Source organism: Lithobates pipiens, unplaced genomic scaffold (assembly GCF_037356315.1).
Source record: "Lithobates pipiens isolate NorthernLeopardFrog02 unplaced genomic scaffold, aLitPip1_a1.2 Scaffold_19, whole genome shotgun sequence".
Taxonomy (NCBI): domain Eukaryota; kingdom Metazoa; phylum Chordata; class Amphibia; order Anura; family Ranidae; genus Lithobates; species Lithobates pipiens.
In genome coordinates this window covers 561,832,854-561,849,983 of record NW_027507764.1, presented here as the reverse complement: position 1 = coordinate 561,849,983, position 17,130 = coordinate 561,832,854, and positions in this window count along the sequence as shown.

Sequence of the window (17,130 nt, the reverse complement as noted above, 5' to 3'; positions counted from 1 at the left end):
ATGGGTATACATGTTTAGATTCATTAGAAATTTTTAATTTCTAAGAACGTTCATTCGCTTTTCTTATCGTTAGTGGGGTCAAATCGACATTTGTTTTCAACCACAGTGACAGGAAAGTTCGAAGGAGCAGAAGAGCAAACGTTTTTCAATCAACCTAATTTTCGGACAGGGTATGTGGTTTTTGTTCAGAAATTACATTCAATTTTAAAATTGAGTGTTAAAAGCAAGTGAGATTTTCGAACGACATTAGTCCATTCATTGAATGTACAAAAAATATCCGTATGAATATTCTCATCCAAAAATCTACACATGTATGACCAGCATTAGTGGCTGGCCATACAGCATACTACATACAACCCACCTGGCGCAATTGCTCAGGTGTGTTTGGACTACGAACCGAACACGCCTGAGCCCATCCCTAGTGCCTCTGCATGTCTACTGATTACGGCTATCCTGGGTTCTACTGTTTGACAACATCCCTGGGTTCTATGGATGACAACTTTGTGATTTTATTACAAGCTCTACTATTATCCAGCTGTGAGTGGTTAATTAATTATTTTAAATAAATGATTAATTTGCTGCACTTAGATGTGCCCTCTTGTGTCTCTGTATGATATTATTGCTGACATCACATCAAGATTATTGAACTACAATGCTTAAAAAAAATTGTTTCCTAAAAATAATCCAGACACATACATAAAATAATGAGTCGACTTTGTACAAAACAGCAGGGTACCTGGAAGGTGGCAACTATAGAACAGTGGTTGAGTTTTAAATCCTCTGCGCTATTCCCCAAGACGCTGTGATAGAAGCTGCCGAGCCTGGTCTAATTACCTCTAATAAAAGGTAGGTCCCCGGTACCGCTTGTACCATGAATTATTCATAGGACAGTGGCTCAGCACTTCCTGCATTATTAATAATTCACCAAGCATTAGCTGATCTCGAGGAAAACTAGCATGGTATAATGCTGGTCATTAGGAAACACTGTGTTCAGGCACAGGGAACAATCACTGATACTTCAATACACAAAATATAGTTATTGGTTCATTATTTCACAAAACACATTTGCCGGTATTATAATATACTGAGAATAATTATAACTTTATACATATCGGGCTTATTTTACAAGGGAGAACTTTTTAAAGCACGACTCAAGGACTCCTTCCCCAGTCCTCTGCCCCTCGCCCACGACCCCATCTCCATCCTACCACCATATTTATTTTTTGCTGTCCTCTGGCTGGTCATATAATGTCCAGGATCCTCTGTATCTGCTGTTCTTCCCCAGTGCTGGGAGGGTCGTGATGTTGCTGCTGTGCTTTGCATCATTCCCATGTGAGCCTAGACCAGTGTGATTACACGCCCAAAGGGGGTGTGTCTATGACAGCCTAGGCTTGCAGGAAGTACGTTCAAGTACTATTGAACCCTCGTCACTTCATTGAATCATCCATAATGCATTTCCAGCTGTAATGCCTACACCCGTAAAACCATCTCCTTCTAGATGCGTTTCACCACAAGCCTCTATGTGATGAAGTATGGGGGAGGTATGTCAGGGGCTACTCCAAAAAAAAATGCCCCATGACAAAAAAATGTTATGGACTATTTCGGTACCCAGAGATTGGACATTTGAATATAAAAAATGTATATTTTATTGTAGAAAAACAGCTTGGTATATGTTAATACAGATTACATATAAAAACAGATTTGCATACAGAAGCAGGATAATACAAACTTTAATCACTTCAATACAGGACATTTTCACCCCCTTCCTGCCTAGACCAATTTTTTGTTTTCATTGCTGTCGCACTTTGAATGAATTGACATCCTTTTTTCCTTTGATCACCTCTGCGTTTTTTATTTTTTGCGCTATAAACAAAAGAAGAGCGACAATTTTGAAAAAAAAACACAATATTTTTTACTTTTTTGCTATAATAAATATCCCTTTTTTTAAAAAAAAACGATTTTTTTTCCTCAGTTTAGGCTGATATGTATTCTTCTACATATTTTTGGCAAAAAAATCGCAATAAGCGTATATTGATTGCTTTGCGCAAAAGTTATAGCGTCTACACAATATAGAGGATATAGGGGATAGATTTATGGCATTTTTTTTTTTTTTACTAGTAATGACGGCGATCTGCAATTTTTTTCGTGACTATGACATTGTGACGGACATATTGGACACTTTTGACACATTTTTGCCTCCCCCCATGCTGTCTGTCATCCCCCCATACTCTCCACCTCCCCCCATGCTCTCTGCCACCCCCCCATACTCTCCACCTCCCCCCCATGCTCTCCGCCAGCCCCCCATGCTCTCCACCTCCCCCCCATGCTCTCTGCCACCCCCCATGCTCTCTGCCTCCCCCCATGCTCTCCGCCTCCCCTCCATGCTGTCTGTCATCCCCCATGCTCTCTGCCACCCCCCCATGCTCTCTGCCACCCCCCCATGCTCTCTGCCACCCCCCATGCTCTCCGCCTCCCCCCATGCTCTCCGCCTCCCCCCATACTCTCCACCTCCCCCCATGCTCTCTGCCATTCCCCCATAATCTCCACCTCCCCCCATGCTCTCTGCCATCCCCCCATACTCTCCACCTCCCCCCAATGCTCTCTGCCATCCCTCCATACTCTCCACCTCCCCCCATGCTCTCTGCCATCCCCCCATAATCTCCACCCCCCCATGCTCTCCACCTCCCCCCCATGCTCTCCACCTCCCCCCATGCTCTCTGCCGCCCTCCCCGTGCTCTCCACCACCCCTGTGTTCTCCACCACCCCCCAATGCTCTTCGCCAGCCCCCCTGTGCTCTCCGCCGCCCTCCCTGTGCTCTCCACCTCCCCACATGCTCTCCACTGCCCCCTGTTCTCTCCACCCCCCATGCTCTACACTGCCCCCCTGTGCTCTCCTCTTCCTCCCTGTGTTCTCTGCCTCTCCCCTGTGCTCTCGCCCCATGTTCTCAAGGTTCTTCCCTGTGCTCTCCAACCCCCCATGCTCTTTCCTGGTCCCACCTCACCCCTCCCCCACACCTCTGGTGGGTTCCCCCTCCCCCTCTCAGGGAATCTATCAGGGAGGAGAGTGGGGAAGGGGCCAGTTAACATGTCATGGGCTACTCAATGCAAAATGCCCGGGCCTATTTTTTGTCCTAGTCCGGGCCTGGCGGGCAGTATGGATATTTTTACAAGACTCTTGGATGTGCATCTTAATGAACACAACATACAGGGATATGGGAAATAATTATAGACACTGACACACGTACACCTACACAGGTTGAACTGGATGGACTATTGTCTTTATTCAACCTTACCTACTATGTAACTATGTAACTATGCCACACTGTACCCAAACTAAATTAATATAATTATTTTTTCACACAAATAGAGCTTTCTTTTGGTGGTATTTGATCACCTCCTGGATTTTTTATTATATTTATTATTAAAAACGAAAAAAATCCCAATAAGTGTATATTGATTAATTTGTGTGAAAGTTATAGCGTCTACAAATGATGGTATATAGTGGGCACAGAAAAGAATCACCCCTCTTTAAAATAATCACAATTTGTTGCTTTGAAGACAGACACAGTTTTAATTTTATCCAGCGGTATTTATTAGTGCAATGTGCAGTACCTTGAAAAAGTATTCACATCCTTAAAATTTTCCACGTTTTGTCATGTTACAACCAAAAACATATATTTATTTTATTGGGATTTTATGTGATAGACCAACACAAAGTGGCACATAATTGTGAAGTGGAAGGAAAATGATAAATGGTTTTCCAAATTTTTTACAAATAAATATCTGAAAAGTGTGATGTGCATTTGTATGCAGCCCCCTTTACTCTGATACCCGGAACTAAAATCTCATGGAACCAATTGCCTTCAGAAGTCCCGTAATTAGTAAATATAGTCCACCTGTGTGTAGTTTAATCGCTGTATAAATGCAGCTGTTCTGTGAAGCCCTCGGAGGTTTGTTAGAGAACCTTTGTGAACAAACAGCATCATAAAGGCCAAGGAACACACCAGACAGGTCAGGGATAAAGTTGTGGAGAAGTTTAAAGCAAGGTTAGGTTATAAAAAAATATTCCAAGCTTTGAACTTCTCACGGAGTACTGTTCAATCCATCATCCGAAAATGAAGAGTATGGCACAACTGCAAGAAGTTTAACCCCCCTGGTGGTATTCCCGAGTCTGGCTAGGGGTGGAATTTCTTTACCATAAGCGGTAACCCCGAGCCAGACTCGGGATCGCATTGCAGGATACAGGGAGAGTTACTTACCTTGTCCCCTGGATCCTGCGATGACCTCCCCGCTGTGTGTGCGAGCCGTCCTCTGCTCGATTTGCACAGTGCCCGTACAGATTACAGTACTGTGTAAAAAAATTACACACCCCCTTTGTCCCTAGTGGTCTGTCCAGTGCCCTGCATGTAGTTTTATATTATAAATGCTGTTTATTCTGCCTGGAATTTGGAGATTGTCCATAGCAAACAAAAGTGTCCCTTTATGTCAAAAGTGGTTATAGACCAGCTAGAAAACAGTGATAATAAATTATAATCACTTGCAGAATTGAGCGATAGCGATTTCTGGGGAAATTCGTCATCAAACACTAAATCTAATCACAGCGACAATTCTGCAACTGAGCAAATTTCAGTGTTTTTGATTTGATTACATTATTGAATATTTTTTATTATATTATTATTTGTTATAATTATTTATAGTTATTTATTATATTCTAATTTATGATTTTTTTTTTTTCATACCCGGGTTGAGTTATTCCTAGGAATTGCAGTCCTATAATATAAAACGCCAAATTTCCATGCAAAATAATGGTACCGCTTTCAGCACCTAAAATCTGAAATAATCATACCGCCAGGGAGGTTAAAGCAGGGTTAGGTTATAAAGAAAACTATCCCAAGCTTTGAACATCTCACGGAGCTCTGTTCAATCCAGCATTCGAAAATGGAAAGAGTATGGCACAACTGCAAACCTACCAAGACATGGCCGTCCACCTAAACTGACAGGCCGGGCAAGGAGAGCATTCATCAGAGAAGCAGCCAAGAGGCCCATGGTAACTCTGGAGGAGCTGCAGAGATCCACAGCTCAGGTGGGAGAAACTATTAGTCATGCGTGCGACAAATCTGGCAGCCTTTATGGAAGAGTGGAAAGAAGAAAGCCATTGTTGAAAGAAAGCTATAAATGTCCTGTTTGCAGTGTGCGAGAAGCCATGTGGGGGACACAGCAAACATGTGGAAGAAGGTGCTCTGGTCAGATGAGACCAAAATTTAAGAAATCTGCAAAAGACTTGAGAGTCTGCAAAAGACTTGAGACTGGGGCGGAGGTTTACCTTCCAGCAGGACAACGACCCCAAACATACAGCCAGAGCTACAATGGAATGGTTTAGATTAAAGCATATTCATGTGTTAGAATGGACCACTCAAAGTCCAGACCTAAATCCAAGTGAGAATCTTTGGCAAGACTTGAACATTGCTGTTCACAGACGCTCTCCATCCAATCTGACAGTGCTTGAGCTATTTCACAAAGAAGAATGGGCAAAATGTTCACTCTCTAGATGTGCCAAGCTGGTAGAGACATCCCCAAAAAAAGACTTGCAGCTGTAATTGCAGTGAAAAAGGGTTCTACAAAGTTTTGACTCAGGGGGGCGCTATACAAATGTACACCACACTTTTCAAATATTTATTTGTAAAACATTTTGAAAATAATTTATCATTTTCCTTCCACTTCACAACCATGTGCCACTTTGTGTTGGTCTATCAAATAAAATCCCAATAAAATACATTTATGTTTTTGGTTGTAACATGACAAAATGTGGAAAATGTCAAGGGGTGTGAATACTTTTTCAAGGCGCTGTAAAAGAACCTAGTGAATGATATAACATCAACATGTCAGAAAAAAATAAAAATACAAAACAGAATCACTTTCTGCTGGAAAAAGGACCACCCTTTACAACCTTTAGTCTGTTGGGATATGTCTCTACTAGCTTTGCACATCTAGACTTTGCAATATTTGCCTGCTCTTCTTTGCAGAACTACTCGAGTTCAGTTAGATTTGATGGTGACCGTTTGTGGACCACAGTCTTCAAGGCATTTCACAGATTTCAATGGGGTTTAAGTCTGGGCTCTGATTAGGCCATGCATGGACATTCTCCTTTTTCTCCTTCAACCACCGTGTGGTCCTTTTTGCTGTGTCCTTTGGATCATTGTCATGTTGGAAGGTAAATCTTCTTCCCATAGACAACTTTCTGGCAGAGGGCAGCAGATTTTCCGCAAGAATTTGAGGGTATTTAGCCCCATCCATCTTTCCTTCTACCCTGACAAGTGCTCCAGTCCCTGCTGCAGAGGAACACCCCATAACAAGATATTACCACCTCCATGCTTTACCGTAGGAATGGTATTATTTTGATGGTGAACTTATTGACATATCGTTTGGTGTTGAGGCCAAATCATTAAATTTTAGTCTCATCTATCCATAACACCTATTTCCACGTGGCCTCAGTATATTCAAGGCGCTTTTAAAGAGGGATTCCACCAAAAAAAAAATATTAAAAGCCAGCAGCTATAAATACTACAGCTGCTGACTTTTAATAAATGGACACTCACCTGTCCCAGGTTCCAGCGATGCCGGCAGCCGAGGCCGATCGATCGCTCGGCTCTCGGCTGCTGCCGCCACCATTCTAGGTGAGGGAATCAGGAAGTGAAGCGAATCGGCTTCACTTCCCTACTGCGCATGTGCGAGTCACGCAGCGCAATAGGAAATCTCCACGCTGTCTCTGAGACCCATGTGTGTCCCAGCAGACAGCGCGGCAGGGCAGGAAATAGCCTAGACTCCCATGGGAGTCTATGCCCGGAAGTGGGTGTAAATACCTGTCTTTGACAGGTATCTCCACCCCCCTCCCCCCTGAAAGGTGTCAATTGTGACACCGGAGGGGGGGAGGAATCCGATCAGCGGAGGTTCCACTTTAGGGTGGAATCCCGCTTTAAGATGCTCAGATGAGACTAAAATTTAATTATTTGAAGAAACAGAGAGATTGTTCCCTCTGTACAGAGCCTTGTGTTTATTGTCAACACAGATCTCTAAACTGTGATTGGACACAGCTGATCAGGCAGGTCCTGGCCGGGACCTGCTGGCAAACTCCCACAGTCAGCAGGCGGGGGCACACGTGCAAGCCCCGTACCCAGAAGAGGCCAGCGACGTACAGGTGTGCCTGTACGGGACCGCCCGTCCGTCCGCAATGCATTGCAGGTGGGGGGTCCGCAAGTGGTTAATAACATTCTACATAAGGTTTGACGTGAAGCTGTGTAAATACCTGAATTTAATTTGGTATCAGCCTCTTGCAACCCCCTGTACAACAGGGCTCTCTGGACATTCCTGGACATTCTTATCTCTGATGGACTCCCACCTAACAATGTGGTGTTTGGTCCACAGGGGATACCTTAAAGTCCCTCTTGCATATTGGCATGTTTTTTGGTGCCTTTTGTAAAATACGTTTTGCAATATACTCCTTTACTCTATGTTAGACTCATATGTCTGGATCCAATCCTTGCAGGCTTTGAGGTGATGTGTGGTGGAGCTAGCGTGGCTGCCTTTCAATCAATCTACATTGATGCTTTACCTATGTACTCGGCTTGGTTTGAATTCACAATAACGAAGTGTGTCAGGCCCCCTGTTGGCCTCTTTTATACAATACCCCTTTATACCTTGAGAATTTGTGGTAGAGTGGAATAGGAAGATCTTGGCCTCACTTTCCTGTCAATACACCTTGCTGTGTGAACAAATAACACAAACCATGTGAGTATTTTCTGCATCTATTGATGTTTTTTGCCGTGCTTGGAAAACGATTAATAAGCGGCCATTGTTACTCTTTTTATATATAGTATCATACTTATTTATCATGAACTTTGTATTTTAACTCTGTTTTCTTTGGTTAACCTCCCTGGCGGTACGATTATTTCGGATTTTAGGTGCTGAAAGCGGTACAATTATTTTGCATGAAAATTTGGCGTTTTATATTGTAGTCCTGTAATTCTTAGGAATAACTCACTTAAATCTGTCCAAACCAGAGTCTAGCAGACATCCCGGGTATGATAAAGTTTGAAAAATGAAATCATAAATTATAATATAATAAATAATTATAAATAATTATACCAAATAATAATATAAGAATAATAAAAATTATTCAATAATGTAATCAAAACAAAAACACTGAAATTTGCTCAGTTGCAGAATTGTCACTGTCATTACTTTTCAATATTTAATGACGGATCTCCCCACAAATCGCTATCCCTCAATTCTGCAAGTGATTACAATTTATTGTCGCTGTTTTCTAGCTGGTCTAAAATCATTTTTGATGTAAAGGGAGAGTTTTGGTTGCTATGGACAATCTCCAGTTTCCAGGCATAAAGAACAGTTTTTATAATATAAAACTGCATGCAGGGCACTGGACAGACCACTAGGGACAAAGGGGATGTGAAATAACTACATACAGCAATGTAATCTGTAAGATTACATTATACTGTAGGGTATACTATGTGTTTCACTTTTTGAATTTGGCGCCGATCTCCGTCCCCGTGCATCGCAACGCTCGCAGGGCACGGAAACCGACGATGTGATAGATCGAGCGAGACACGGCTCGCTCGTACAGCGGGGACATCGCTGGATCCGAGGGAGAAGGTAAGTAAATCTCTCCCTGCATTCAGCGATGCGGTCCCGAGTCTGGCTCGGGGTTACCGTTTTTGGTATAAAAATTCCACCCCGAGCCAGACTCGGGAATACCGTCAGGGGGGTGAATAGAATGTAACAGCCTACCTCAGCTCAGCCCCTGAAGAAGGAAATTAATACAATATTTTTCCGAAACATGTTGGGCACACTGTCAACACATTTAGGTCAACTACAAGTCTAGACCTTATGTGTATATCAGTGAATTTTTGCTGTTTATTATTTTTTATTTTTCATATTTTTGTCTAAATATCCGCATATTCCTGTATATTTTATGTCTCTTTACATGTCTTTTCAATAAATATTGTACTTTTTTTTATACTTTTGTATGGTCTGGTTTTATCTCCCATGCCCATAGAATCCCTGGGGCTACCTCCTTTTGCAAATGTACAACAGGGCTCAGACTGTTTGAGGGAGAAGCGGCACAAGGAGCCAATAAGTTACATTGCATTGCCCATGTGCTAATAAGGGACATATTGATAGCAGCAGAGAGCAGAGTGATGGAGAGATGAGCTCATCAATCTGCTGCTTCTTCTTTCACTGTCCAGTCCCTCGCTGTGGGAGGGAAAAGGTCTATAGTTCTTATTGAACTGCAGCGGAGGAAAAAAAACTGTTCTTTTGACAGACAGGGCTGAAGGGGATGAACAGAAATATATGGTAAATCCTTTGGCAAGTAAAACAAGTCCCACAAATGTATTTTATGTAAAGTTAGAGTTTTTAAACTTTACTAAAAGGAAGGAAATATTAGACCGCTACAAACTAAGATTGCAGAAGCCGGAGTTTTGTCTGAAGTTTTATTTTAATTAGTAAACTTGTTATATTTATTTATGTTCAGCTGCTACAGACGCCTCATTAGTTCATGGATTTCCTTTAGATTTTCGCTTCTCATCGTAGTTGAAGGAAAAAAGCGTCTGCCGATGACCTGATGCTGTTGGCTGTGCGCACTGAATATCTAATTCCTCAAATGATTTCCATAATTGAATATTCAGGATGCATTCGGATCTGATCATCGGTGGGCCTCCTGCCGTCTGCAGCACTGTGAGCTCCCGTCATGGATCTACCGTCTCCTCGCTTGTTGGTTTTAAAGGGAACCTCTCATGGTTAAAATATGGGAGCTGCCATAACTGACTTGTGCAATCTCCAGGCTCCTTCTGCTCTATTAACTACATTGTAAGGACTCACACACACTACCGGTTGAGGGCAGTAAAACCCTGAGGCTGCTCAGTTGTTATCACCTCCCAACCACTCCCCCCCTTTAGCTGCAGAGGCAGTGACCGGAGTATACACCGCTGAGGCCATGATGCTTTGCTTCATGGCTGCGGCAGGAATTATACCCCCTGCTGCTTTTAGAGGGCATAATACCCAACGAGACCAACCTGTTCAAGTGAATGGGGCTGCCCTGAAAGCCCTCCTTGTAATCCCATACCATGCGACACGCAGGGAACAAGTGGTTAAAGCGGGCAGTAAGGGGGAGTTATGTCACTTGTCAGATACTTTGTGAAGAGCGTTTTGACTAAGGATTGCTCTTCAGAGACCAAAGGAAGTGTGAACAAGCCCTTTGGTGCTGACTTGGAGCAAGATTTCGAGGGACTGTCACTGATTTGGAACAAGGTCCCTCTGTCCCTCTTTCCTCCTCATTAGTCCCTCATTTTGATCTGACTACTATTATTATTATTTAAGGTACTTATATAGCACTGTAAATTTACACAGCGCTTTACATATACATTGTACATTTTAGGGCTGTGAAAATTAAAGATTAATTCCTCGATTAATCGATTCATTATTTTGCTCAATCAAAATTCTTTTGATCGGTACTCACCTCTCTGCCGGCTTCCGGGTCTTCAGGGAGTTCCGTCGGATGTCCGTGACGTCACCGGACTCCTCCCGCCTTCCCCAAGTGCCTCCGGTGACGGCGAAGTTCTAAAAGAACGTAACGCATACGGGGTAGGAGCTATGCATGACGTCACCTGCTGCTGCCCTACGGAACTAACACGATTGTCGGCTTTACATGCTGTGTTTTTATCATCTTTATGTGAGTAGTTTGTGTTTGAACACAAAAATTAAAGCTTATACTTAAGCGGTGAGCACTTAGATCTTTTCTTTCTACCCATGACCTGGTGTCCTTGCTGAGATCTAAGGAGAGGTGAGAGAAGTTTATGGTCCGTGTTAACCCTTTTGATACCCGCTTGCATGACCACCTGTTTGCACAGGGAGGTGGAGGGATTGTCACGCTACTGTGGAAAAAATATATATTTACGTCAGTGCTACAGTTTGAATTTAAAACGTATTTGTGTGAACTGTGAAGTTAAGTCATGGATTGTGGAAACTAACTAGTGTCGGGTGACTGTATATAGTGTATACCACATTTACCACTGACTAATGCAGAGTTGCAATGCAAGGAGATCAGCTAAAAGTAGTCGGATCTGTATGTGCGTTATAATTAATCGAAATTAGTCGAAGAATCGATTAAAAAAAAAATTTTGATTAATCGAACACGAAAATTTTAATCAGTAACAACCCTAGTACATTTACATCAGTCCCTACCAGTAGTGTATTTAGGTTTTGTGCTGCCCTATGCCTGACTAAACTCGTGCACCCCCTAATTTAAATATGACCCACCCCTTCCTGTCAAGGTCACATCCCTTGCTGTTTAAGACCCACCCTGAAGAAGGAAATCTCTGCAATGGGACAGGGATGGTAAAAAATAAACGGACGGGGGCTATAACCCTCCCTTATTCTATCCAAAATGAAAAAAAAAAAAAGTGTTGCCTATAGTTCTACTTTAACCACTTACCGACCAGCGCACGACGATGTACGTCCTATTTTTAAAGAGGGATATCTCGGTAACGGCAGCAGCTGCTGCCACAACCGAGATATCCATCTCTTCAGGCGCCGGTCGGCTGTACGATAACGGTGGTCTCCGCGGGGGATTCGCTGCGAGATTACCACTATTGGCGGCGGGAGAGGTGCCACCCCCCCTCCCGCCGGCCTCACGCACCTTCCGCCGCTTACCGGAGCCGTCGGTAGCGGCGGAGGCGATTGGGTCCTTTCACTAGCTGGGTATGGAGACGAGTGAGGCTAAGATGGCCCCCACTCGTCTCTATACCATAGGAGGGCGGAAGCGACGTCAAAACGTCACTTCCGCCCATACCTCTTAAAGGTATATTTTTTTTAAATGTCATTTTTTCTTTTTTTTTTTTTTGCATTTTAGTCCAAATATGAGATTTGAGGACTTTTTGACCCCAGATTTCATATTTAAGAGGACCTGTCATTCTTTTTTCTATTACAAGGGATGTTTACATTCCTTGTAATAGGAATAAAAGTGATCCATTTAAAAAAAAAAAAAAAAACTGTGTAAAAATAAATAAAATCAATTAAAATAAATAAGAAAAAAAAAAGGTTTTTAAAAACACCCCGTCACGACGAGCTTGTGCACAGAAGCGAGCGCATACGTGAGTAGCGCCCGCATATGAAAGCGGTGGTCAAACCACACATGTGAGGTATCGCCGCGATCGGTAGAGCGAGAGCAATAATTCTAGCCCTAGACCTCCTCTGTAGATTTTTTTTTGAGGCTAAAAGTTTGACGCCATTCCACGAGCGGGTGCAATTTTGAAGCGTGACATGTTGGGTATCAATTTACTCGGCGTACCATTATCTTTCACAATATAAAAAAAATTGGGCTAATTTTACTGTTGTCTTATTTTTTTATTCAAAAAAGTTAATTTTTTTCAAAAAAAGTGCGCTTGTAAGACCGCTGCGCAAATACGGTGTGAAAAAAGGATTTCAATGACCGTCATTTTATTCTCTAGGGTGTTAGAAAAAAAAATATAAAATGTTTGGGGGTTCTAAGTAATTTTCTAGCAAAAAAAACTGTTTTAAACATGTAAACACCAAATCTGAAAAAGAGGCCCGGTCCTTAAGTGGTTAAGGACAAATTTCTGATACTTTTATGGAGAGGACAAAGGAGATATAACCATGCCAATGGTGCAGCAGAAAACATATAGCACAGTGAGGAAGGTTTGTGGTCCAGGATGATAGGACAGTCAAAATTAGAAGTGCCCCCCCCCCCCACAGTTGCGAAATGCCAGCCGCCTGCATACCGGAAGCAGTGTGGCCGCTTTATGGGCGTAAGCCAGCAGGGACTCTATCCGTGCTGCCCCCCGCCTGGGCAAGGATACAGCATTGTTTCCTACCCTCAAGGAGCTTACAATCTAAGGTCCCTAACTCACATTCATATATTAGGGCCAATTTAGACAGAAGTCAATTAACCTACCAGTAGGGCTGGGGAAAAAAATCGATTTTAATCTTGAATCGAGTTGTGAGTTCAAATCGATTCAGATTTGAAGAAAATAGATTTTTTTTCCCCGATTTTGTTCTTGGGCTGTTAGGGTTAATCTTGTGTCTAGGGGGGTATTGCAGACTTGTCACCTGTCACCGAGCTTGCCTCAACCTGCTGTTGTTGATAGGCACATTTTCCTTGCAGAGAATGTTTAAAATGCAATAAAATTTTTTATGGGAATGGTGTTACTGTTTACATGTTCAATTCAACTAAGAGTAACCTCAGGATTTTTTCTTGTTTTATTAGCTCAATCCAAATACAGTATAAATAATCTGGATGTTTAACAATCTTTGTTGCACACTGACTTTTCAGTTAGAGAAAGGGTTTGCCTTTGCAATTTTGTTTGTTAATGCACTTTAATTAATATAATAAAAAAAAATTGTTTCCAATCATAAATCTATTTTTTTACTTTAAAAAATCGCACATTTTTTTTGGGGGGGGGGGGGGGGGCGAATCGCCCAGCCCTACCTACCAGCATGTCTTTGGAGTGTGGGAGGAATCCAGAGTAAACCCACACAGGCACAGGGAGATGCAAACTCAAGACAGGTAGTCATGGCTGAAGATTCGAACCAGCAACCCTTTTAATGGCTAGGCAAGAGTGCTATCCACTACACCACTTTTTATCTTTCAAAAAGTGTTTCCCAATGCCCAACCTTTTATCCAATTTCTAAATTGCGGCATTTGTAAATTTCAAAAGCCAGGAAAAAGGAATAGTAGTGGTAAAATAAAAAAAAAACACTTGTCGGTTTAGCTAATCTTTATTTTTTTTTCTCCTTTAAGGGGGCGTAGCATGGAGTGTGTGGGCGACACTGATGGGCATTGATGGGCAGCAGTGATGGGCATTGATGGGCAGAAGTGATAGGTGGCACTAATAGCCAGCAAAGACTGGCATCACTAATGGGCACTGATTGGTGGCACTGATTGCTGGCACTGGTGGGCAATAGTGGGCACTGATTGGTGCCACTATTGGCGCTATAATGTAATCAGGGCACTGATGATCAGTGCCCTGATTACATGTTTTGTTGTTCCCTACGAGGAGATGCCACTGATCGGCTCTCCTCTCCTCACACTCTGTCAGTGTGAGGCGAGGTGCGCCGATCACCGGCATCTCCATGTTTACATGTGACCGGCTGTGATTGGACACAGCCGATCACATAGTCAAAAAGCCGCATGACGCGAGCACGTAAGGGCGGCCGTTCTGGGATGCCGTCATTTGACGGTGGGCAGGCGGCAACTGGTTAAAATAACGCAGTGCTGTATCGCTGAAAATTGCCCGGTTATGAAGGGGGTAAATCTTCCAGGGGGGATTTTTGTACCAGAAATATGTAGCAGAATATATATCGGCCTAAATTTATGAAGAAATTAGATTTTTTTAACTATTTTAAATTGCATATGTTTTATAGCAGAAAGTAAAAAAATAATTATTTTTTTCAAAATTGTCAGTCTTTTTTTTTGTTTATAAAGCGCAAAAAATAATAATTTTCAGTGTAGCACTGACCCCCAAAGGAGCGGCTGGTTTTGTTGGGTTTACAGTTACCTTCTCCACCTCGTGCTCATCTAGGGGTTTCCTGAGGTTGATGGCCCAATAAACTGTAGAGGCCGACACTCGAATCCCTTTAGGAATTTTTATTTGCAAAAACGTTGAACAGAACACAGTCTCTTCAGTAGGGAATAGAGGGTATGGGTAGTAAAGCTCAGATACTCTTGGAACTGCTGACACTTGAAATGTCTCTCTGTAGGTGATCCAGGGAATAGCCATTCACAACTGGATGTTACAGCTATCGGATAAATCCCTTTCTGGTGAATTTAGCAACCCGACAGGGGATTTAAGTTTAGCAAAGTCTCTGCCACAGACTTGGTTGTAGAATTTTAGAATAGAACAGAAAGTCTCTCAAAGAACTTAGCTGTAACTGAAGAATAAAATTAGGAACTCTCTTACGGTATCAGTATCTTGCAGCCGGTCCGGCGATACCGTAAGAATGCGGATTCACTTGGTGTCCTTTCAGCTTAGCTTCCAGGCTTTTACCGAGCAGCCAGCCTCGTGCATGGGCATGGCCCTCTTCTGAAGAGTCCTCCCCTGGTTGCGTTTCCAGTTGCTGGGCCTCTCCAAACCTGAGACGGCACCGGACCACCTCAGAACCCTCCTTCCAATTACTGTGTCTCGGGCTAGCCAGTCCCGAGACACGTAAACGGATGGATCCGCACCCCAGGCCAGGACATATTTCTGGACCGGAAACCCAGAATCACGAGATCCCAGCACCTTAAGTACCCTCTCCCGGAATACACAGCGAGACAACTTGGTACCTAATGCGTCCAAACAGAATGCGTTCCAATGCCTGCCAAAAGTAAAGCCGCGTACACACGGGCGGACTGTCTGTCCAACTTAGTCCACCGAAACACATTTCAGCGGACAGTCCGCTTGTGGGCTTCAGCGGACTTTTTCAGCGTGCAGTCTGGCGGACTAAGTATTTCGGAATTTCCGTAATATTGTCCGTCCAACTTTGGTTTCAGCGGACAATCCGCTCGTGAGTAGGCTAGTTGGACGGACTAAGTATGGCGCATGCTCAGAAAGGATTTACACGCGAAAGGTTGCATTGCTGTGTATTGGACGTCCTATTTCTAGTCCCGTCGTACGTGCTGTACACGTCATCGCGCAAGCTTTCAACGGACTGTTTGTTCATCGTGTGTGGTCAAGTCCGTTCATTCGAAAGTAGGACGGACTGTCCGTCGGATTGTCTGACGGACTAAGTTGGCCATACAGTCCGCCCGTGTGTACGCGGCTTAACACCCATACCCATGACCAGGCAGAACACAATACAGACCAGCCAAACTGATGCCGAGACCATAATTTACTGCAATTAACCCTAAAACCCAACTATGGTCTTAGGAAAAACTAAATTGACAAAAACATAGCACGTGCTCTTCAGGAGCCCGGCGCTACATCAGTCAAAGTAACACAGTGCTGTATCGCAAAAAAATGGCCTGGTCGTGAAGGGGAGGGGTAAATATTCTGAAAGGGCAAGTGGTAAAATAAGCTGAAGTTAGAAGCTGATTGGTTACTATGCACAGCTGCACCAGATTCTGTGGGGGTTATTTACTAAAGGCAAATCCACTTTGCACTACAAGTGCAAACTACAAGTGCAAAGTGCACTTGAAATTGCACTTGGAAGTGCAGTCGCTGTTGATCTGAGGGGGACATGCACGGAAAATAAAAAACAGTGTTTTTAGCTTGCACATGATTGGATAATAAAATCAGCAGAGTTTCCCCTTATTTCAGACCTACCCCTCAGATTTACAGCAACTGCACTTCCAAGTTTACTTTCAGTGCAATTTCAAGTGCACTTTGCACTTGTAGTGTACAGTGGATTTGCCTTTCATAAATAACCCCCAGTGTGTCCAGTTTTAGTAAATCCCCCCCCCCCCCCCCAAGTGTTGGTCCTGGGGTTCTACTTTAAACACCAGATCAAACTAGGGAAAGACATGGGGAAAAAAATGGAATAATTATTGTGCGCAGCAGGACACTGTGTTAGATTTAAACCTAGAGCGGAGGAAAGGCATTTTGCCTGCCTATAAATAATATCATACTGTTGGCTTTCCCTGTCAGAGCTCATTAAGGTAACATCTGTCACTGGCTGGACACAGCTCCGGAGGATGTGTCAGTCTGATAGGACGCTTCGTCAACCAGCTGTGAACCTTGAAATCTCTGATCAGGGACTCCAAGAGCAGCGGACGGGTCTTGCTGTGTTGTTTTATATTGTCATGTCGTAGCGCTGTGCTAATGATTCATAAGAGCAATAAAAATGTAATACAATGCAGAAGGCGAATTAAAGGAGAACCCCTAGTGCTCTTAAAGTGGCCGACGTACAGCTATGATGGCTCACCCAGGGGAGCCAACCTGCCACAACCTGCCACTGTGGCGGCTGATCCTCAAGTGGTTAAACTCACAATGGCCTTTTTACCACTATTATTCTATTATAATGGCTTTTGGAATTTTACAAACGCAGCCATTTAGAAATTGGGTAAAAGGTTTAGCGCTGGGAACCACTTTTTGAGAGATAAGTAGTGCATTTTATATACAAC